The sequence below is a fragment of the Symphalangus syndactylus genome, chromosome 6 (assembly GCF_028878055.3).
Source record: "Symphalangus syndactylus isolate Jambi chromosome 6, NHGRI_mSymSyn1-v2.1_pri, whole genome shotgun sequence".
NCBI lineage: Eukaryota > Metazoa > Chordata > Mammalia > Primates > Hylobatidae > Symphalangus > Symphalangus syndactylus.
This window is the reverse complement of record NC_072428.2, coordinates 25,122,501-25,145,642: the sequence shown is the minus strand read 5'-3', so window position 1 is coordinate 25,145,642 and position 23,142 is coordinate 25,122,501. Positions and strand designations below refer to the sequence as shown.

Genomic DNA, 23,142 nt, shown 5'->3' with positions numbered 1-23,142 from the left:
ACAAGAGTTGATTTACTATAAGACTCAAAGTAAAATTTATCTTAATTTTAAAATTAGTGTTCATTGCAGGTTTTTTTTTTTTTTTTTTTTTTTACGGAGTCTCGCTGTTGCCCAGGCTGGAGCGCAGTGGCGCAATCTCCGCTCACTGCAACCTCTGCCTCCCGGGTTCAAGCGATTCTCCTGCCTCAGCCTCCTGAGTTGCTGGGATTACAGGCACGTGCCACCACGCCCGGCTAATTTTTGTATTTTTAGTAGAGATGGGGTTTCACCATGTTGGTCAGGCTGGTCTCAAACTCCTGACCTTGTGATCTGCCCACCTCGGCCTCCCAAAGTCTGGGGATTACAGGCGTAAGCCACTGTGCCTGGCCCTCATTGCAGTTTTATACAGTTTACAAAGTTATTTCCTTACTTCTTGTTCCTTATGGTGTTCCTTTGCTGTCACTGAAAGAATGACTTTTTCTGTAATTTTCTCCTGTTCATTCATGACTAGGTTCAACTAGAAAAAATAAATAAACAGCATGAAAGCAGGTATCTATTGACACCTAATAGCAACATTTATTCAAACAACTAGTTAAGCATAATCATAAATGTGATTTGATATTAATTTTGCTGATACATGAAAATAAACTCTGAATTTCATTTTTATATTTAAAACATTTAACAAACTGAATCTTTTACTTTCAATCTTTTATTGTTTTGAGGATTACTAAAGATGACTTAGGGCAAGAGTGTCCTTAACTGCAGATATTAGACACTGATGAGTACTTTTTTAAAGCATTTCATTAAAATGGACACAGCAACTTTAAAAAAAAAATTAGGTTAATATTTCTATTAAATCCTTTCATTATGTGTAGGGAGTAAATTGTTTGCTGTTATGTCGGGATAAGAAGTCAATGACATAAACCAAAAGTGTCAGTTCAACAGTCTAGAATGGTGCTAAATCATTTATAATATTTCATGACAAAGGATCATGTATCTAAATACATAAACAGTTACTTTGAACCTGCTCCATTTACAAAGCTAGATAAAGGTCTTCTACTACTGCTGCCAACCCATGTGTTATAAGAAAATGAATGTGGCCCATTCTATATTTCTTTATAAACAATCCTTATAGAAACAAATGCTATTTTCATGCTAAACATGAAATTGTTATGTTTTATATGAAATTCTTATTTTCAAGCAAAAATGATGTTAAACTCCCAAAATAATATTTGCTCAAGAGACTGACATTAATAGAGAACAAGAGCCTAATAGAGAACCCTCTGAATTGGAATATTTAATAATTCTTCAGCAACGGACTTCCCACACCATATTTCCTTATTGAGGATTGGAGTAAAAATGAATAACGACCATGTTTTTACATTTTGTTTTGTTAGTGTTGTTGTTTTAAGTAAGCTTTCTCAGTTGTATGCCTGGAAAATCATGTTTGAGTGAACATAAATCTTTAATCCAAACCCTACCTGAAGACTTACTCCTATATTTGGTATAAAATAGAGGAAGGGAGGTTCAAAAATATGACCTCTTGAATCTAGATGTGCATCTATACTAGAATAATAGTATTAAACCTGTAGACACTTTATCTGATGATATGAGACACAGCTAAGTATATCAGAGATTCTGTTTTGTTAGAGAGAAAAGGCCCAGGAATCTTTTGGTGATTCTGATGATCACCCTAGATAAGGAGTTGGGAAATGTTTCTGTAAAGGGCCAGATGGTAAATATTTTAGGCTTTGTGGGGGCGGGGGGAGAATACAATCTCTGTTGCAATTACTTGACTCTGCCATTGTAGCATGAAATAGACACTACATATATATATATATACACACACACACACACACATATATACACACACACACTATATATATACACATATATACATATCTATTTCATGCTACAATGGCAGAGTCATGTATATATATGTATATACATGTGTATATATATGTACATGAGCATGACTGTGCTTCAACAAAACTTTAAAAAACAACAATAACAACATGTGGCAGGCTGAATTTGGCCAACAAGCAGTGGTTTGCCAATCCCTGCCCTAGACTGAGAATCATTGATAAAGAGTTTTTGAAAAATCATTATGTGAAACTATTCCCAAGGGATATATTTGTTAGTTAAATGATACAAAAAAGCCCTTAATACTAAGAAAACTTAAATATCAAGCTCAACTTCCACACATGGAAGCCTAGGTGTGAACCATGGCACAACATATTGGTCTCAAGCGTCTGTTTATTTGATCAGGGGAGCTCTCATCTCAAGAGGAAACGGGTGTAGAAGAGAGGGACGGGAGAATATTTACCAAGTTCATCTATTCTTTACAAAATTTATTTCCAAATGCAAAAACTTTCAGAGCAGATCTTTGTTAAAGGGAAGCAAAACAAAACAAAAACAGAGCCATGAAACTCTTTGGTGCCACAGCAGGTGAGGCCGATGCTAATGAGTTTTCAGGGCCATGACATTTAGAACTGCTGCCAAGGAACTTTTTATTTAAAAGGTGGGAATTCTTTACCTTTAAAAGCACCACAGTTGGAAAAAAAATCACCTCGACCCTAATATTCGACTACTAAAGAAGCACTAGCTAATCTACATAAAAGGGGGAAAACAGACCAATGCTACTGAAAAGCATCACAGCATAGTCCCAAAAGGGAAGTGCAGTAAGATATTAAGAAATAAATGGTCACCAAAATATAAGGATACACACATGGGTCCTTTTCTAGAAACAGACAAGGCATTCCAAAGGATACATTTTAATGAAATCATTTAGAGGAAATCGCTGAAAGTAAAAAGTCAAATTAAGAAAGGGCATTTTCAGCCTGAGGTATTAATAATATGCAGTGCTAACAGCATCTTTCCCTCAAACCCCATGACATGGTAACAATGGTAAGATCCTTCTCTCCTGTCACCTTTAATGAGAATATCCTGTTTCTTCATTAAAATAAAACTATATGCTTTCAATTTGCTGTTCTTATCTAAAATATATGAAATAACTTTTTGCCAATGGGTTTGATATTTCTGAGGTTGATTTTTCATGTGTTAAGAAGGGTAGAGATTTCAAAAATTAAAAATTGGAAACAGAAAGGTGGATAAAATTTGTATATAACTGAAAAATCAAATCCCCACCATATAGGGGAGGAGGAAATCAAGTCACTTGGTTCTAAATATATCTTGTCCCTTTTAAATATAAGAAGGCATCTTCAAGTAGTCATTGTGCGCATGAAAATCTAACAAGCTAAACAGGAAGGTTTCATTCATCATTTCTGTCAGGCCTTGCTGCTAAGATTTTTAAAACTTGTAACAAACATTAGCCATACATACTTAGGTTAAAGTTGGGTTCATTCAATACTAATGGGAACCAGAATAGAACAATCAAGAAACTAGTCAAGAACAGTATCCAAAATGAAAGACACAAGAAACATAATGGCTCTGTCAAAGAAAACTGAAAAAATTTTTTCAGGAAAATGGTCTGGTTAGACAAACAGAAGATAAAAAGGAATAAATTCACATTAAGCAGTTAGTTTAGAAACTAAGGGAAAAAAATCCACAAAGGTGTACCTGAAGTAACAGATTCCAATGAAACAATTTCCATTGGTTGTTACCTTGCAAACTATATCAGTTTACTTAAAACTATTAATACTAAGGTTTCAGGCACTGTGCCCTCTCCAAAGCCCTAAGGGGTCATAGTTTAGTAATATATAGTTCTTTTTAAAACATGTAGCCCCTTGTGACCATAATTAAAAGTGCTCTTAATTCTGAGGAATTCTTCAAATGTTTGCTGGCTCAGGAAGCTCTCTTATAGACATCCTGGAGGGGAAAACGGACTCAAGACCTCCTGCTGGAGAAACACAGTCAGAACAGCAGTGATCCCATCTTACGTGCATCACTCACCACTGATGGATTTTCTTTTTAACTCTCCCCAAAATATTTTAAAGTGTGCTTAGAAAAATAATACAGATTGTGTAAAAACTTTAACAACATGTTAAGATCTTTAAAAATCTATTTTATAGGAGAAAAATACTATAGTAACTCTAGAGTTCAATTATTAATATCTTTAGAAAAGGTACAGTAATTTAACCAGCTAGTGTGTTATGTCTACCTAATTCATATTGACATTCCAGATAGGTACTAGCCAAAGCGGGAGAAGCCTTTTAGTCCAACCAAACTCTCATTGCTCTGAACTATAGTTCTGCATGTTGTTTTCTCGGTATTAAGAATAGCTAATGATTCAAATGTGAAGTATATGATATGTGTTATATAAAATGTGCTTAATGAATCAACATGACCCAACAAGAAAACTGAATCTATTAAGATAAAAAATCCAAGGTTTTCATGAGATCAATAGATTAGTTGATCTATTAATAAATATTTGATCCATATTTTACATGCAGATCAATATAGGTAATACTGTTTTAGCAGAAACAACACGATAATCAGCCTTCATATATATTGACAAGTTTCCCAATGGTCTGTTAATATACAAAAGACTGGGACAAATTACTTATTTATATATACAAAACATGGTTATAAAGGCCAGCTGCAGGTATTTTTTTGGAAAGTGCATTTTAATAAGGTCCTATTCAGTTACAGAACAAATGGAGAAGAAGTAGTTTGCACTACAGAGTTTAGCGCGAGAGCTTTCTCTTTTTCTAACCACGAAATCAATCATTTGTCCAGACTGTGGGAGTCAGAGTTAGTTACTGAAAAGAGCTCCGTATATAAACAAGTCAATAACTCATTGTGTGTTATTGTCGAGCTGAAGAAGTCGGCTTTCAAAGAGCTGCCCCAGCTTCTCTCAGAATGAATGTCACTGTATTCAGGGACTGGGAGAGAGTCCTTTGTTTCTAGCCATTGCTGGCTGCCATTTATGTATGGGAACGGGAGGTGGCTGCTGGGAGAGTGGGGGAAGCCACTATTTGGTATATAGATGTCCAGAAAACTCTGAATTTGGTCATCCTAGTTAATTTGTATCTGGAAATGCATTACCGGAATTAAGAGTGGCCACACAAAAAATATTTGGTAAAAGAATTAAACAATAAATGAGTCTGTATCCTTTCAAATTGGATAGGACTGATATTTTTGGTTGCCTACCTGTCCACAAAAATGAATCCAAAATCCAGGCATTGGTTTGAAAAGTTCAAATTTATAAAATCAAACTGGTGGAAAGGTCAACATATCAAATAAATGCTATCTGTTCCTGCCATAAATAGTAAAGTTGATTCTTGGGACTATCAAATGGAATTTTCAAAGGATGTGTGTGTGTGTGTGTGTGTGTGTGTGTATGTGTGTGTATACACATATGCTTCTTTTATTTATCTCTATTACACATATAAGTTCATAGAGAAGGTATATTTTAGGATAATGGAATTTCTTAAAGAATGACTTTGTGTGCTCAACATTTGTGATAAATTAAGGATATATTCCAACTATCTTTGACTTAAAATTAATTTAAATGTTTTTTAAATTCCTAAAATTAATAAGATATTATAATCTTATTTATTTGATCTTAATAATTGTTAAATACCTACTATTAATTCGGAATCAGACTAGGGACTACGAAGAAGCACAAGACCGGATTTCAAGGTTTATAATTAAGCTGTGCAAGTTTAATAAATGGTCTTTTTTTGTCTTTTAGCCTCTAAAATTTTTACAAAAGCTTAGCTCTTGATTAAAATTGCAGTTGTGGGCAAGGAGGGAGTTGGGAACCTGAGCTGAACCAAATTGATCGCACTTTCCCTCATAATTTAGAAAATCACAGCATTAAATAATATGACATGTTTCCACATGCAACAAACTCTAAAGTGCAATATGGTTAAGGACACAATTAAAAAACAATAGGAAGCAAGAAACAATATATGACACAAGGCACATCGTAAGGGCCAAATGGACACATAAACAATACAATCTATAAGTAAGAAGGACAGAAATATTATTTACGGATGGAGTGGCTGGAGATGGAGAAGCATAAATAATAGGTAGTATCTGGCTAGAAAAAGATGAGAAGTGGTAACATGGGGCATTATTAATAAGTAATATGTTTATTATTTTTAATTAATAATTAATTACATGATGAAACTAGTTCTAAGTAAAATGAGTGAAGTGGCTGGACATAGCTTTGGGAGAGGGAGGGGAGAAGACAAGCTGAACCTTGAGGAAGAAGCAGAGAGAAAGGGCATGGCTGATCCAATCAGCTAAAATAGTAGAAGGAATGATTCATACTGGGAAGCAAAGGCCTAGATGGTTAGTGTGAATCCATACTTAATCTATTTCTGAACTTAAATATAAGTGGAGCATATGTGCCAAGAGCCCAGTCTTACAATGCAGGCAGAACTGAAGACTCAGTTCTCAGCTCTGCACTGGCTCAATTACTTTCCCTCAAGCTATACATGCTTAACTCAGTGGCAATCTTAGAGATGCCTTAACTTAGTCCTGACCTAGCCCCTACTTTTAGTAATGTAATCTCACTTAAGTCCCTCTATAAAGAAATTCAAGAGTGCCACTTCTTATCTTGGGGAAGAGATAGAAACCTTTCATTTATAACTGGCTGTGAATTCTGGCTCTGCCATAAATTAGCTCTAAGACATTGAGCAATAGTGATTGTTAATGCAGCCCAAGCTTCCAAAGCCAGGGATTCCTCTCCTATCCTTGCTAATTCTTTGAATGACGCTACTTTGATCACAGCCTGTAGCTTCTTGAGGGCAGTTTAAGAAAGAAAGTATAAAAGAAACCATCATAATATTTGATAATCAGCAAACCAAAACATAACCATTTGAAAACAGTATTATTTTAAAAGGGTTATAATTTGTCTAAAAGGATAAAAAAGGGAATTATCCAAAAACTTACTTAGCACTTAAAGAAACTTATTTATTTATTTTATTTTATTTTATTTTATTTTATTTTATTTTATTTTATTTTTTGAGACAGGGTCTTTCTTGCTCTGTTGTCCAGGCTAGAGTGCAGTGGTACAATCTTGGCTCACTGCAACCTCCGCCTCCCAGGTTAAAGTGATTCTCCTGCCTCAGCCTCCCTAGGAGCTGGGACTACAGGCGCGTGCCACCACACCTGGCTAATTTTTTTATTTTTTGTAGAGACGGGGTTTCACCATGTTGCTCAGGCTGGTATCAAACTCCTGAGCAGGCGATCCACCAGCCTCGGCCTCCCAAAGTGCTGGGATTGCAGGCATGAACCACTGTGCGCGGCCAAAGATTGTACAAATGTTTAAGGTTTGATATTCTTTGACAAATTTTCCTCTACATAGTTGTAGCATTTATGTTTTCACTAGCTATAAATAAAAACACCAATTTCCCTGTATTCACTAGTCCTTAAATCCACTAATCTTTATCATCCATCAAATTTTTTGACCGTTTGGTAAGTTAAAACACATCATCTCATTGTTTTAGTTTGAATTATTCTATTAGTAGTACTATTGAACTTTTCTGTATGTATTTTCTTTTGCTATATGTATTTTTTCTTTTACATTGTATGTTTACTTTCTTTGCCCTTACTTTCCTTGGTTTTTATCTCTTTATGAATGATTTAAAAAATCTGTCTGAAAGTGCACTTCACATATTAAGCATATTAACTTATTGTCACATTGCAAATATTTTTTCAGTATATTGTTGGTTTTGATGTTATTAAAGTTCCTTTTTGAGGTATAGTTCCAGACATTCATTTCATTAATTCTATCCATATTAGACTTAGAAAGACCCACTTCCTTTTAGACTTTATGACTCCAACTATATTATCTTCTATAACTTTTATTATTATAGTTAAATATTTAAGTTACCAAAAGTGTGTGAAGTAAAAAAATTCCTCCAACATGTTCTTCTAAAGTGATAGCCAATAGTATCTATTTCATAATTCACTCTTTCCTAGTTGATTTGAAATTTGGGCCACAATCCTCATCTGAGCCCTTGATGCTCGAAGTATTGTGGAAATTCAGATTTTTTTTGGATTTCAGAAAAGTAATGAAGTACATATCTGTATGCATATGGTGAGAGGACAGAGCCAGATAGAGCTTCATGGATGAGGTTGGACCAATGTTGGTCCACAAAGGATTGATGGGGTTTGTCTGGATGATGGAGTCCATACCAGATGGGCAGAGAGGCTGGAGAAATACTCAAAGATAGGAATGAGCACGTTGAGAAAACCAGTCTGAAGAGATCTTTACTAGGTAATGACCGGAAGTAGCCTTACTGGAGCTGAAAGGTACGTAATGCCCAGCTTAAGCGACATTCACACTCTGCTCTATAAGGGTGGTGGCCTATCTGGCTTATTTTTTCAGGATCCCAGAATTCTGCATGCAGTTCTCAAGTTATTTGATTCAGATAATTACTTTAGTAGGTGAGAAATGCACAGAGAAAACGTGGTTCTTCTCTTTGGGTAGAGTAATGAGAAATTTGAGTGAGGAAAAGTATGCAGGACTGGCCTCACTGAAGTGGCAGCGTGAGCAGAAAGAATACAGAGACAGCCTGGCAGACATGATTCTCAGCTGAACTCTCAAGATGTTTTGAAGAATTCATAAACAACTTACGATGTTTTATTTGACACACTTGATTGTCCTTCTCAATTTGGTAAGTGCCAGCTTATTACCCTAAAGATGTGCAGTGTGGCTGCATTTTATTCCTCTCCTTTGTCTTATAAATCCTGTTTTGTCTTTGTTCCTTGGCTTAGTCTATCAATATATTACATCACATGCATGTATATAATTTGTGGCAAAATAACTAAATGACTGAGTTATATTCTGATGCTAATATTACTTTCTTCCTGAGCTCTCACCCACTGGATAGTGGGGGCAAAATAACTGAATGTCTAAATCAGTTTTAAAGCTTAGTTTAATCCAGTCATTTTTTTTGTTTTTTTTGTTTTTGAGAAGGAGTCTCGCTCTGTTGCCTAGGCAAGAGTGCAGTGGCACAATATCGGCTCACTGCAACCTCCGCCTCCCAGGTTCAAGGATTCTTTGACCTCAGCCTCCTGAGTAGCTGGGATTACCTGCTTGCACCACCATTCCCGGCTAATTTTTTTTTTTTTTTGTATTTTTAGTAGAGATGGGGTTTCACCATGTTGGCCAGGCTGGTCTTGAACTCCTGACCTCAGGTGATCTGCCCACCTTGGCCTCCCAAAGGGATGGGAATATAGGTGTGAGCCACCATGCCCAGCCCTAGTCATTTAAATAGTTATTTTAGGTCATGATTTCTCTCAGAAAGCCTCTCCTTTTCCCTGTTGGTTTACTTAAGGTGCAATATGGAAGAAGGGGTTGTGTGGCTTTCATATCCTCAAGGTGTTGCGGGAAGGGGCCTCTGATGTTGAGCTGCCCTTTGGAATGTACACACTGGCACAGCAGCTGCTGGTCGATGGAAGGATGGCCCATGTTCACTTGGCTGCTGGATGCCCCACGGGCCTGCAGAGTGTGAACTTGTGGCCCATTCTTTTGGCTCAGGCATTTTTTATTGTGGTGCTTCCTAGATGATCCAACCTAAACTTGACTTCCTGTGTTATTAGAAACTCCTTCTAACCTCTGGCTGAAACACCCACTTGACCTTGGCTTAACTGGTCTGTGACACTATCATCACTATAGAGCCATCTTTCCTTGACTATGCCAATATCCTGTGACAAACTTCCCAGCTTAACTCTCAGTTACTTCCACGTCCTAGGACACATGAAAACCAAGCGTGGTTCAGAAAATCTCAGGCCTCCTTCTGCCCGCCTTTGATATGCCATCATGTCGAGGTGGCTGTATCCTAGGTTGCTACAGAATAGCTTCTTCCTGTGTCTCAATATTAAGGGGAGTGGGGCAGAAGTCCCTTCTGCCTAAGGACTTGTTTTCATTTACCTGGTACTTGTCTTCCTCCCTAAGCTACACCCTGTAGAAGGAGCATTTAGGACTCACTCATCTGGCTGTTTGAGTTTTCTTCTCCCTTTTCTTAGACTTCTTCCTGTATTTCCTCTAGGACAGAAGGGGCTGAAATTTTATTTTATTTCTGTGTTGTTTCTTTCTTATTTCTCACTCCAGCAAAGGTTCAACAACAGACAGAGTCCTTACTCTTAACTTTAAAGGGGGAAATTTGTGGGCTGAGCCTTCTAAGTTTAACTGTGTATATGCTAATTGGGAGGAGTAAAAGTTTTTCTTGAGAGGCAAATTCTCTCTCAAGGAAGCAGCCTTTTTTGCAAGGATATTGTCTTGTTGCACAATTCCATTGAACACTTAGCAACAATATTATTGTGACAAGTTCTAGGGATGCCTGGGGGCTAGTTTTGGCAGCTTTGTACTTGCAAAGGCCTGAAAGAAAAGCACATTGATAATTTAAAAATCATTATCCTGGTTGTATTAACCATTATAATATATGAAGGACTTCTTTAAACTTGTGACATGATTGAGATATTTGAGCTGGATACCTTAGGTTCCAAGGAATAGATACTCGCTCAGATCTTCTAAATTCATGGGACATTTACTGTGAGGACATATGTGACATATCTATTAGGGCTGATGGGTTGCAATCAATGGGAGCTGATCCAGGCTAACTTAGGCAAAACTAGAATTTAATAGGATGGCAGGTGGTAGCCCATGGAATTCAAGGGAAGGCCAAAGAAAGAGTCTGTAGAGAGTGGGAATCACTCCAGACATCTCGATCTAAGGGACAGTCTCTTTACAGTGCTGCTAGTGGTACAGATTTTCTCTAATTCTTTATGCCTCTAAGTGGCTCCCTTCATGACTATCTCTTAAGAGAGAGGCTGATTGGCCTGGCTAGGGTCAGGGGCCCACCTCTTCGCTTGCAGAGCACAGTTCCTCCAAAACTCAGAGTGGTAGTGGAAGAAATGCAGTAGAGAGGCAGTTTGAGAGGGCAAGCTGAGTTCAGGTTAGGGCACATGGCATTCCTGATCATGGCAGAATATCTAAGCAAAAAGTTTATAATCTGGCTACTGAGTCAGGACTAATTTAGAACCATTTTCTCCACAGAATGTGTAACAGCTAGAATTTATTGTTACAAAAAAAAAAAAAGGGGGGAAGGAAAAAGATCTTAAAAGCCATTTAAGGCCAGGTGCCGCAGCTCACACTTGTAATCTCAACAGTCTGGGAGGCCAAGGTGGGCGGATCACTTGAGCTCAGGAGTTCGAGACCAGCCTGGGCAACATGGCAAAACCCCATCGCTACCAAAAATACAAAAAACTAGCCAGGCATGGGATAATCGCTTGAGCCTGGAGGTGGAGGTTGCAATGAGCAAAGACTGTACCACTGCACTCTAGCCTGGACAACAGAGCAAGAAAGACCCTGTCTCAAAAAATAAAATAAAATAAATAAATAAATAAGTAAGTTTAAGGGCTAAGTAAGCTTTGGAGAATTCTCTTTTTTGTCCTTTTAGACAAATTATAACCCTTTTAAAATAATACTCTTTTAAAATGGTTGTCATGCTTTGGTTTGCTGATTATCAAATATTATGATGGTTTCTTTTATGCAGAGCAAGACTCCATCTCAAAAAAAAAAAATGTTCACAGTCTCTTTGATCCAGAAATTCCACTTCTTTTTTTATTTCAATAGTTTTCAAGGTACAGGTGGTTTTTCAGTTACATGGATAAGTTCTTTAGTGGTGATTTCTGAGATTTTGGTGCACCTGTCACTCCAGCAGTATAAACTGTGCCCAATATGTAGTATTTTATCCCTCACCCCTCCCAACTTCCTCCCAAGTCACCAAAGTCCATTATATTACTCTTATGCCTTCGCATCCTCAAAGCTTAGCTCCCACTTATAAATGAGAACATATGATATTTGGTTTTCCATTACTGAGTTACCTCACTTAGAATAATGGCCTCCAGCTCCATCCAAGTTGCTGCAAAAGACATTATTTTATTCCTTTTTATGCCTGAGTAGTATTTTATGGTGTATATATACCACGTTTTCTTAATCCACTCATTGGTTGATGGGCACCTGCAAATTGTGCCGTTATAAACATGCATATGTGCATGTATCTTCTTACAATGACTTCTTTTCCTTTGGGTAAGTACTCAGTAGTAGTGACAGGTGAAGCCAGCTGGACTTCCTGGGTCGAGTGGGCACTTGGAGAACTTTTCTGTCTAGCTAGAGGATAGTAAATGCACCAATCAGTGCTCTGTGTCTAGCTAAAGGATTGTAAACGCACCAATCAGCACTCTGTAAAATGGATCAATCAGCACTCTGTAAAATGGACCAATCAGCACTCTGTAAAATGGACCTATCAGCAGATGTGGGCGGGGCCAAATAAGGGAATAAAAGCTGGCCACCCCAGCCAGCAGCAGCAACCTGCTGGGGTCCCCTTCCATGCTGTGGAAGCTTTGTTATTTTGCTCTTCACAATTAATCTTGCTGCTGCTCACTCTTTGGGTCTGCACTAACTTTATGAGCCATAACACTCACCACGAGGGTCTGCGGCTTCATTTCTTAAGTCAGCGAGACCACAAACCCACCGGGAGGAACACACAACTCCAGACGCGCCACCTTTAAGAGCTGTATCACTCTCTGTGAAGGTCTGCGGCTTCACTCTTGAAGTCAGCGAGACCATGAACCCACCCGAAGGAAGAAACTCTGGACACCTCTGAACATCTGAAGGAACAAACTCCAGACACACCATCTTTAAGAGCTGTAACACGTGCTGCAAGCATCCGCAGCTTCATTCTTGAAGTCAGCAACACCAAGAATCCACCAGAAGGAATAAATTCCAGACACAGTAACATTGCTGGATCAAATGGTTGTTCTGCTTTTAGTTCTTTAAGGAATCTCCATACTGTTTTCCATGGTGGGTGTACTAATTTACATTCCCACCAGCAATTTAAAAGTGTTGCCTTTTCACCACATCTACACTAACAGCTATCGTTTGTTGACTTTAATTATGGCCATTCTTCCAGGAGTAATGTGGCGTCTCTCATTGTGGTTTTAATTTGCCAGAAATTCCACTTCTAAAAATTTGTCAACAGGAAATAATTATGGATATGCACCCAAAGGTTGACTAAGAGGATGACAAAACATTGCTTGCAATAGTAAAAGGACTGCATACTATGTAAATGTTCAAAAATAAGGGGATTAGTAAAATAAACCAGTAGGGTAGAATATCATCATCTATTTAAAATAATGCCATGAAATATTTAACAATGGGAAATAATATAATTACATTAAATGAAAAATCAAGTCTCAAAAAGTAAATAAAATTTTAAATATGGATCAGTATATATAAAAAGGGCATATGCCAAAATATTGAGAATAGCTACTCAGAATGGTGAGGCCATGATGAGTAGTATAACTCTCTTTCTTTTTAATTTATATCAGCTTTACTCAACTAAATTTTCTACAATATCTATCTATCTATCTATCTATCTATCTATCTAAAGAGAGATGCATTAATTTTATAATAAAGCCTCTTAATACTCCTTTCCTTGACACCCACCAATATATCTAATTTATTACTGTACTTATTTCTTATCATCTAATCTATGTCCACACTTTCTCCAGCATAATTGCTTTTTCCCTTATTTCTTCTCAATTTTTAAAAGATCAAATATAATTCAAAAAAACCTAAAATTTATAAAAATAGACAAAAGGAGATAAACTATTACACCTTTGCTTTTAAAATTGCCAACAGGCTACTAAACTTTTGTGAGAATCAGAAAAAAAAGGTAGTGTAAATTGTGTAGAGCAATGGAAGATTAATAAATTCTTATTTAAGAATTGCATTAAATTATATTTCCTGCTTCTTAAAAGTGAATGGAAATGAGAACAAAGATGAGGAAGAGAAAAGGGTGGGTGTTCACTGCCTACTCTGTCACACTGTTCTGGGCACAGCAGATACACTGTATCATTCAGCTCTCAAAATAACTTTAGCATGTTTGTGTAAATGATGCTTAAAGAAGTTAAGTAGCATGCTCATGAACACAAGGCAAAGAAAACTGAAAAACTAGGATTCAAATCCAGGCATGTCTAACTTCAGCCACTTATGATTTTTAATTTTTTCTTGGATACACCAGGAAATATGACAAAATGAAAAAATAGCTAGATAGTAACAAACTGGCAATTTTTAAATTCAAATTGATCATAAAATTATGAAAGCTCAGAGTCAAAAATCAGAATTCTATTATGATTTTTTATGACTTAATGAGAAAATAAATTACATTTGGAGCCTTTAATCTAGGAGAATTCATTTTGGAAGATTATACAAAAAAGAAACTGGATAAAGATCCACTGGCTGTCTGCAATTATTAATGAAACTTACCTAACGTCTGCTTCATCTCTAGGATTATCAAAAACAGCACCCAATGTCATTATTTTTTCATACTGAAAATATCCATTAATCTATTCTAATACAATACAACAATTAATGAATACTCAGAGGTGCTGTTAACAGTTTTGTATTTAATATTTTAGACATTTTCCTATGCACATGTATAGAAATACAGGTACATATAAAGTACGTGAATGTTATGTTTACAGAAATGGTATCACATCGCCATATTAGTTGACAGCTTGCTTATTTGGCATAGCAATGCATTCAAATGTTCCTTAAAAACATCGTAAGCAGACCTGTAACTAGGTAGTCACCTATAGTTATCAAAAGGTACAAAGGTCAAAAGGTACAAAGTTTCCATTAGAAGGTCTAAGTTTTAGTGATCTATTGCACAGCATGGTGACCATAGTTAATAATATGTTGTATATATTTCAAAATTTTAAATGTTCCCACCACAAAACAGTGATAATTATGTGGTAATAGACATGTTAATTCACTTGATTTAATCATTCCACGATGTGTGTGTGTGTGTCTCATAACATCACATCATACCTCATAAATATAATTATTATTTGTGAATTAAAAATTAAATATGAATAATTTTCATTCAACCTGGTTCAATTTTTTCATTTCATGTCTAATTGAAAGCTCTCCCCTTATCACAGTGCAAATTAGACTTGCGACACAAGAAGCTTGGAATAGGGATAGAAGCACATTGTCTTTTTATTTTCATAATCCTTAACTCTGTCACTATTGGGGACACATCATTTTTGCCTCCGTTCCATTGGAGAGAACTTAGTCACATGGCCACTTCCAACTGTCAGTCAGGCTGGGAGATAGAGTATAGTTGTATTTCAAAAAAAGAAAGGAATGATTCTAATGGAAAGCTAAAAGTCTCCACCACAGTGTTGCTCTATACAGGGTAACCATGTGATGTACTGTTTAAAGCAGGAGTTGCTGAGAGTGAAATAATCAGGGAGAGGTAACAAGTAAATTCTAGGAGCGTTTTGGGAAAATTCTCTTCCCCTATTTCTCTGCTTACTAAAGTCCTCTAATCTCTTTGGGTCGCCTTTCCTGAGGCAGTCTGTCATCTCCTTTGTGTCATCAAAACAGTGTATTCACAGCTCGAGCACATCAGCTCACACATTTGTTGAAATTATTTGCTGTCTTTCTACTTTCTTTTTTTGGGGGGGGGGACGGAGTCTCGTCGCTCTTGTCACCCAGGCTGGACTGCAGTGGCGCGATCTTGGCTCACTGCAAGCTCCGCCTCCCGGGTTTACGCCATTCTCCTGCCTCAGCCTCTCCGAGTAGCTGGGACTACAGGCGCCCGCCACCACGCCCGGCTAATTTTTTGTATTTTTAGTAGAGACGGGGTTTCACCGTGGTCTCGATCTCCTGACCTTGTGATCCGCCCGCCTCGGGCCTCCCAAAGTGCTGGGATTGCAAGCGTGAGCCACCGCGCCCGGCCTGTCTTTCTACTTTCTACTGTCTTGTGGTGTGCCTACACCTCCACTCTGCACCTGTGGCCATCCAAGAGGTTACTGAGTCTTCCCATTTCATTTGGTCCTAGTCGAGAGACAACAATCATGGCAAACCATGCCACAATGGGGCGGGCTAATTGGCTCAGTCCTGACTAACCACAGAGTGACATAATTAGTTCAGGAATGAGCAAAATTGGAACACTCAGGAATCTTTCCATGGCCTTTAATGTGTAGGAACTGAGAGAAAGATGGTTTCTTTCTCCATCCAGTGACCCAGCTGCCATTTATCTCTACATATTGTTGCCATAAGGGAATACAGACTTTAAAGTTTGGATATATTCTCAATACTGGGTCAAAAAATTTTTAAACCTTGAGCAGGCTAAACCATACATATATCTATATTTTGGATTTAGCTGGTTTTTGAGCTCTAATGTAAGACAAAAATCTGACAACGTCACTGTCCACTCCAAACTCCTCAGTGACTCCCTGCTGCCTACAGGTTAAAAACCTAAGCTCTTTATCATGGCATTACTATCTGGCTTCTCCCTCCTCATCTGCCTCTTCTCCCTCCTCATCTGCCTCTTCTCCCATCCCCTTCCTTACAACTCTGACTTGCCCTTACGCTATGTCATAGTTATTCTCATGTTATACAACTATCTCATGTCATCAATGCCCCTACATCCTGAAATTATGAGAGACTCTCAAAATCTACTCTTCAAACCCCCATCGCATTATCAAGCTCCTTCCCCATTCTGGGAATTCCCACTGTAATTACTTGTTATAACCATAAATTCTGTTGTGGGTTGTGGAGAATATAAGGATAAAAAGTAGATTACTGGCCAGTCGCAGTGGCTCACGCATGTAATCCCAGCATTTTTGGAGGCCGAGGCGGGCGGATCACTTGAGGTTAGGAGTTCCAGACCAGCCTGGCCAACATGGTGAAACCCCATCTCTACTAAAAATACAAAAATCAGCCGGGCGTGGTGGTGGGCGCCTGTAATCCCAGCTACTGGGAAGGCTGAGGCACAAGAATCACTTGAACCCAGGATGCAGAGGTTGCAGTGTACTGAGATTGTGCCACTGCACTCCAGCCTGGGCGACAGAGCCAGACTCAGTCTTAAAACACACACACACACACACACACACACACACACACGTGTGCACAGATTACCATAACTCTATGCTGTATCATTCACACAGTGTCATGCACACACACACACACACACACACACACACACTCTCACACCTGTGCCACTGTTCAAACTGTTGCTCTGCCTATAATAATATGGTTTGGCTCTGTGTCCACACTCAAATCCCATGTTGAATTGTAATCACCAGTGTTGGGGGAGGGAGCTGGTGGGAGGTGATTAGATCATGGGGGCAGATTTCTCCCTTGTTATTCTCACGATAGCGAGTGAGTTCTCACAAGATCTGGTTGTTAAACAGTGTGTGGCACTTCCCCTCACTCTCTCTCTCCTGCTCTGGCATGTGAAGAAGGTGCCTGCTTCCCCTTCACCTTCCTCCATGATGGTAAGTTTCCCGAGGCCTCCCTGGCCATGCTTCTTCTGCAGCCTATGGAACTGTGAGTCAATTAAACCTCTTTTCTTCATAAATTACCCAGTCTCAGGTAGTTCTTTATAGCAGTATGAGAACAGACTAATACAAATGCTTTCCCTTAACTAACACTCACACATACACTCAGACTCTGCTCTGGTTTACCTCCAGGAAGCCTGCTCTGACTTCTCAGTCCTAGGTCCAGGAGCCCATCTTTGATACCCTCTACTGTGCTCCTATATTAACTATGCAGGGTGCTATCACAGCACTTATCACAGTGGTAAGCGGTGTCTCTTACATGTTGATCCCTTCTACCAGACTGAGCTCCTCTAAAGTAGGCTCTTAGTATGTATTCATCTCTCTACATCTCTCATGCCTAGCACAGAATAGATATTTAACAAATACCAGTTAACCTGAACAGAGCTGTAGTGAAAATTATGGCTGGGATATATAGAATTATTAAAAGAGATTCTGGAAAGCCCTGAAGTCTGGTGCAATATATAAATATAAATAAAGGGGGATAAAGAGTCCATTGTCTGAAGCCATCTTCATCATGCAAAGCTGGCCTTTTACAATATATAAGGTTAGAATAGGCTGTGAAAGGGAACCCTGGCACTGGATTTCATTACTGGCTCCATCCTCTCTGGAGCCCAAGTGTCCATTCCTGCTGTGAAAGGCTAATGCGGATGCATTACTATACCCTACTACGTGGTTCTTCTTCCCGGGTGTTCAGCCTTGTGTTCTGCCAGTTACCACTCTGACCAGAAGCATTTTTAGGCAAAGGGACATTTATTGTATAAACTTGTAACTAATGTATAACCTCTGAAGATTTATTTTTACTTAGTTCTGACATTCAGAACCCGATTTGGATTCTAAATTTTTACTGTCCTGCATTTCTAATCCTGTTCATTTTTCAAAAAAGCTAAAACTTTTGTTGTTCAGAATGGTTTGAATTTGGATACTAAGGAGGACTAATTTACTTAGTCTGAAATGGATTCCATTTTGCTTTCCAAAAAGTTTGACCTCTCAACTTTACCTAGAACCTAGATCCTTTGATATTTTCATGTTCAATATTTGAATTCATCATCATCATCCATCATTAGAGGAGAGATAATTTCTTGAGGACTTACTATGTGCCAGGCACTGTGCTAGTGCTGGCACTGTCTCACTTATCTTTAAGAAAGTACTGTAGTGGGGAAGAGTCAAGTATGTTTGAGCTATTTGTCCCAAAACATGACCCATTTCTCAAGACACAAACTTTGAAATCTCCACAGAAAAAATAATATCCTTCCTTTGAATTCTTTTTGTGTCACATGTACAGAATTTTGCATCATCAACATCATTCAAAAAATATTTATTGAATACTCATTATGTGTCAAGGTTAGGAAACAGCGGTTAACAAGCCAGACATTTCCCTCATGGAGCTTAACATCTTAGAAAGAAGGGAGACATAGGACAAGTAGGAGTAAGTATGACAAGCATAAAAAGAAGCGTGGAATTTGGAGGGAAACTACCCTAGGCTGAAGGCCAGACCAGTAAATGCTCCCATGAGCCAGCAAGTTATGAAGCTAAAGGTGGGCAAGAGGTGATCACGCCAAAGTGGACAAGGGAAGAGCATTCTAGGCAGAGGAGACATTAGAGTCACCTCATCCACAATGTATCTCATACAGTGTCTTCATCTTCCACATAACCCTAAAAAAGTCATTATTGTCATTTTGCAGATGAGAAAAACTAAGACTCACAGGTCAGACCAGTTAATAAGATTAGAACTCTTGCTGACTGGAATCTAAACGTTTCCAGTATGCTTAGCTCCTTCTCAAACTTGCCTTGCCCAGCCCATTTGGATCAGCAGCTGGCAAACTGTTTCTGTAAAGAAACAGATAGTAAATACTTTTTAGGCTTTGCACACCAGAGGCAAAAACAAGGATAAAATATATGAACTTAAATAACAAGAGGAAAAAGAATTTCATGATGTGTTTTACAAAATTCAAAATATAATTGAGTACAATATTTTGAAATACAGGTCTACTAATGAGAAGAATGTAATTCCTTTTAGGAGAATAACATTTCACTTAATTGGAGTTCAAAGCTAATGTTTCCTATCATCGAATCAATCACAAATATTCATCTGTGAAAACCATTCTAACTTTCTGATCATATCAAAACAGGTGGCCAGTCAGATCTGGCCCCTAGGCTTAGCAACCCCTGAATTGGACTGTAAACACTGAGATCAGTACTGAACAATAATTTAATGTGAGGCACACATGTAATTTTAAATTATCTAGTAGCTGCAGTAAAAAGAAACAGGTAAAATTTATTTTAGTAATATATTTTCTTTACCAAAAATGTAATTATTTATACATATAATTAATACAAAAAGTATTAATGGGCTATCTTGCCATCTTTTTTCATACTAAATCTTTGAAGTCCAGTGTGAATTCTACATTTGCAACATGTCTTAATTTGGACTAGACACATGTCAAGTATAGCCCAGGGACAGGTCTGTGTCAGTCTAGGCATGTATAAATAAGAAAGGTAGAAAATATAAAATCTGTGTTCCACTGAAGAATGCAAATTCTGTTTAAAGATGATAACTGCCACTAGCTACACAAAATGCTGTGTGAAAAAGTGAACCAATGTGTTGCCGGATGTTCCAGATTTTATGAGACATATTTCATACTGCACATAGATGATCAATAAATATTAAGACTTTCAAGTTAAAACAATAATGTTTGCAAATAAAATACTTCAGGAATATCAAAGGAATGAAAGTAGATGATAAAAATATAGAAATAATCATATCCATATTTCCAACCATCTAATAAAAATAAGTTTACCCACTTAGATTTTTCAATAGTATTTTAAAGAATAAAATTATTCAGTTAAAAGCGTTTTAACTGGCTAGGTGGGTAGCTCACATCTCTAATCCTGGCACTTTGGGAGGCCAAGCTGGGAGGATCGCTTAAAGCCAGGAGTTTGACACCAGACTGGGCAACAAAGCAAGATTCCCTCTCCACAAAACATAAAAAATAAAAATTAAAAAATGAGCGGGGCATGGTAGCACACACCTGTAGTCCTAGCTACTCTCGAGGCTGAAGTGGGACGATCACTTGAGCCCAGGAGTTCAAGGTTACAGAGCAAGAGCAAGACCCATCCTCAAAAAAAAAAAGAAAAAAAAATATATTTATATACACACACACACACATATACGCACACATATATATATACATACATATAAATGGATAAATGAATAAACTATATATATATATATATGCGCAATGGAATATTATTCAGGCCTAAGGGAAGAAAATTCTGATATATGCTAAACATGGGTAAACCTTGAAAACATTATGCCAAGTCAAATAAGCCAAGCACAAAAGGACAAATATTGTGTGATTCAATTTATGAGTTATCTAGAGTAATCAAATTCATAAAAAACAGGAAGCAGAATGGTGGTTGCCGGGGTTGAGGGCAGGGGCAAATGGAAGCTTAGAGCTTAATGTACAGAGTTTCAGTTTGGAAAGGTGAAAAATGTCTAGAAATGCATGGCAATGATGGTGATAGAACAATGTGAATATTCTTATGTCACAGAACTGATGGATTAAGAATGATTTAAAATGATAAAGTTTATATTATGGTATTTTACTACAATGAAAAAGTAGCTATAACATATGTTAATAAGAAAAACACTTGTTTTTATTTAATCGACAAATAAAATTTGTATATATTTTTGGTGTGCAATATGATGTTCTGAAATATGTACATATTGCAGAATGGCTAAATCAAGCTCATTAACCCATGCATTATCTCATATATTTATTATTTTTTGCAATAAGAACACCTAACATCTATTCTCTTAGCAATTTTCAAATATACAAAACATAGTTTTTATTTTATTTTATTTTTTTGTTGTTGTTTTTGAGATGGGGTCTCGCTCTGTCACCCAGGCTGGAGTGCAGTGGCGTAATCTCGGCTCACTGCAAGCTCTGTCTCCCGGGTTCACGCCATTCTCCTGCCTCAGCCTCCCGAGTAGCTGGGACTACAGGCACCCGCCATCATGCCCAGCTAATTTTTTGTATTTTTTTTTTTTTTTAGTAGAGACGGGGTTTCACCATGTTAGCCAGGATGGTCTCGATCTCCTGACCTTGTGATCTGCCCGCCTCGGCCTCCCAAAGTGCTGGGATTACAGGTGTGAGCCACCACGCCCGGCCAATACATTGTTTTTAACTATGGTCACCATGTCGTACAATAGATTTCATGAACTTAATCCTCTTAACTGAAATATTGTATTCTTTATCCAAAATCTCCTCATTCCTCATTTCCACCACCAGCCACTGGCAACCATCACTCTACTCTCTGCTTCTATACATTTGACTGAAAAATACCCATTTTTAATCTTTCTTGAAATAGTGAAGTATAGCCTTTCAAATTCAGACAAATTAGAAAAGAAAGAACATGAAACACTGAAATGTTTCATTATAAATGTTTTGAATTGTCTTTTTTCATATTCAAATATGCACACCAACTGCAACAAGATTAGCAATGTCAATTTTTTCAAACTGTGGTAACATTTCTTAGGAAACACAGAAAAATTGATGTTTGACCTGTAGTGAGTGTTCTGCTTATATCTAAGTAAGCCCTTCCAAAGTGTCTAAAAATATTCAAAACAGTTGCTTTCCTAAGCATTTTATATATTCCCTCCCAATATCATTCTCATAATTGATAGGGATGTATACCAATAAAAATAAAAATATACCAATAAAGAAATACCAGTAATATAAATTGGATGTATACCAAAAAAACAAAAAAAAAAACAATAAAAATAAAAATAAAAAAATACTACCTGCTTTGAGGACTATTAAGAAAATGAAATGAGATAACATCAGAAAAATCTCATTATAAACTACAAAGCACTGTGCAAATATTTTTGTTGTCAAATAATTAATAAAACAAAGATCAACTTTTGTCCTGGTTCCACAGAAAACATCACACATTCCAGAAACAAAAGTCTGAATTGATAGATTACCAAAATAGCTGCTTTCCTCCAGCTAGGTTTATTGGCAAAATATTCTCTATTTCCTCTAATCCATGTAGGGACAAAAAGGTACATTGGTATCCACTCTGTGATTTTTAAGTACAATTTCACAGGGCAAATGCTTCCCGCAACTATTTGGATATCTACACTCTAACCCAGACAGATTTGCATTTATAGAGAAATCAGAGCAGGATGTTCCTAGCTCAATACTACTACTATCTAGTATCAAAGAAATCGCATCTCCATTTTGTAATGCATGGTCTGTACTTGGAATTCATTTCTGTGGGAGGTCATAGAGTCAAACACTACAACTGAGAAAGGAACTGGTATTCACAATGCAGGCAGTAAAGGTGAGCCAAGATTGCAAGGGCAATCAAATCTCATGCTTCAAGAAAGAAAATCATCATTTGCAAGGTCAGAAAGGAATTTCCTCTTCTCTATTAATAGGAAATACAGGCAACTTGACAAACAAATTGTGAGGGATTAACAAAGTACTAATGATATCCCCTCCCACCAAAAAAAGAAAAAAATCAATGGCTTAGCTGTGTAGGTGGCACGATCCTGTGTAAGAAGTCTGTGTCTTTGTGTTTTGTACCGTTTGAAGTGACACACATTTAGTTCATTTCCACCAAGTGTCTTTGTAATAATAACCCCAAGGAATTCTTCAGTTGCCATTCTTAATAATGAAATTTTATTTCCATTAATTCATTAATTTCTGATCATTTTAACACAGCAATGCTTGAGAAATTAACTTTATTGTCACATTACTTCCCATAAAATTTTAGGTTTTTATAACATAAAAATTTATTAATAGGTGACTTTATAAG

The 23,142-nt window shown here is 37.3% G+C and overlaps 1 protein-coding gene across 2 annotated transcripts in view; it reads right to left on the bottom strand.

Annotated features, from left to right (window-relative positions):
- LOC129484286 (doublecortin domain-containing protein 1-like) overlaps positions 1-23,142 on the bottom strand; it is a 237,140-nt gene that overhangs the window by 9,002 nt on the left and 204,996 nt on the right. Inside the window, exon 11 of one of the 2 annotated variants that reach the window (XM_063641882.1) lies at positions 410-496. The exons of the other annotated variant lie outside the window; for it this stretch is intronic. The gene's annotated coding sequence lies outside the window, so the exon portion shown is untranslated. The remainder of the gene's footprint in view (positions 1-409; positions 497-23,142) is intronic. 2 annotated transcript variants of the gene reach the window in all.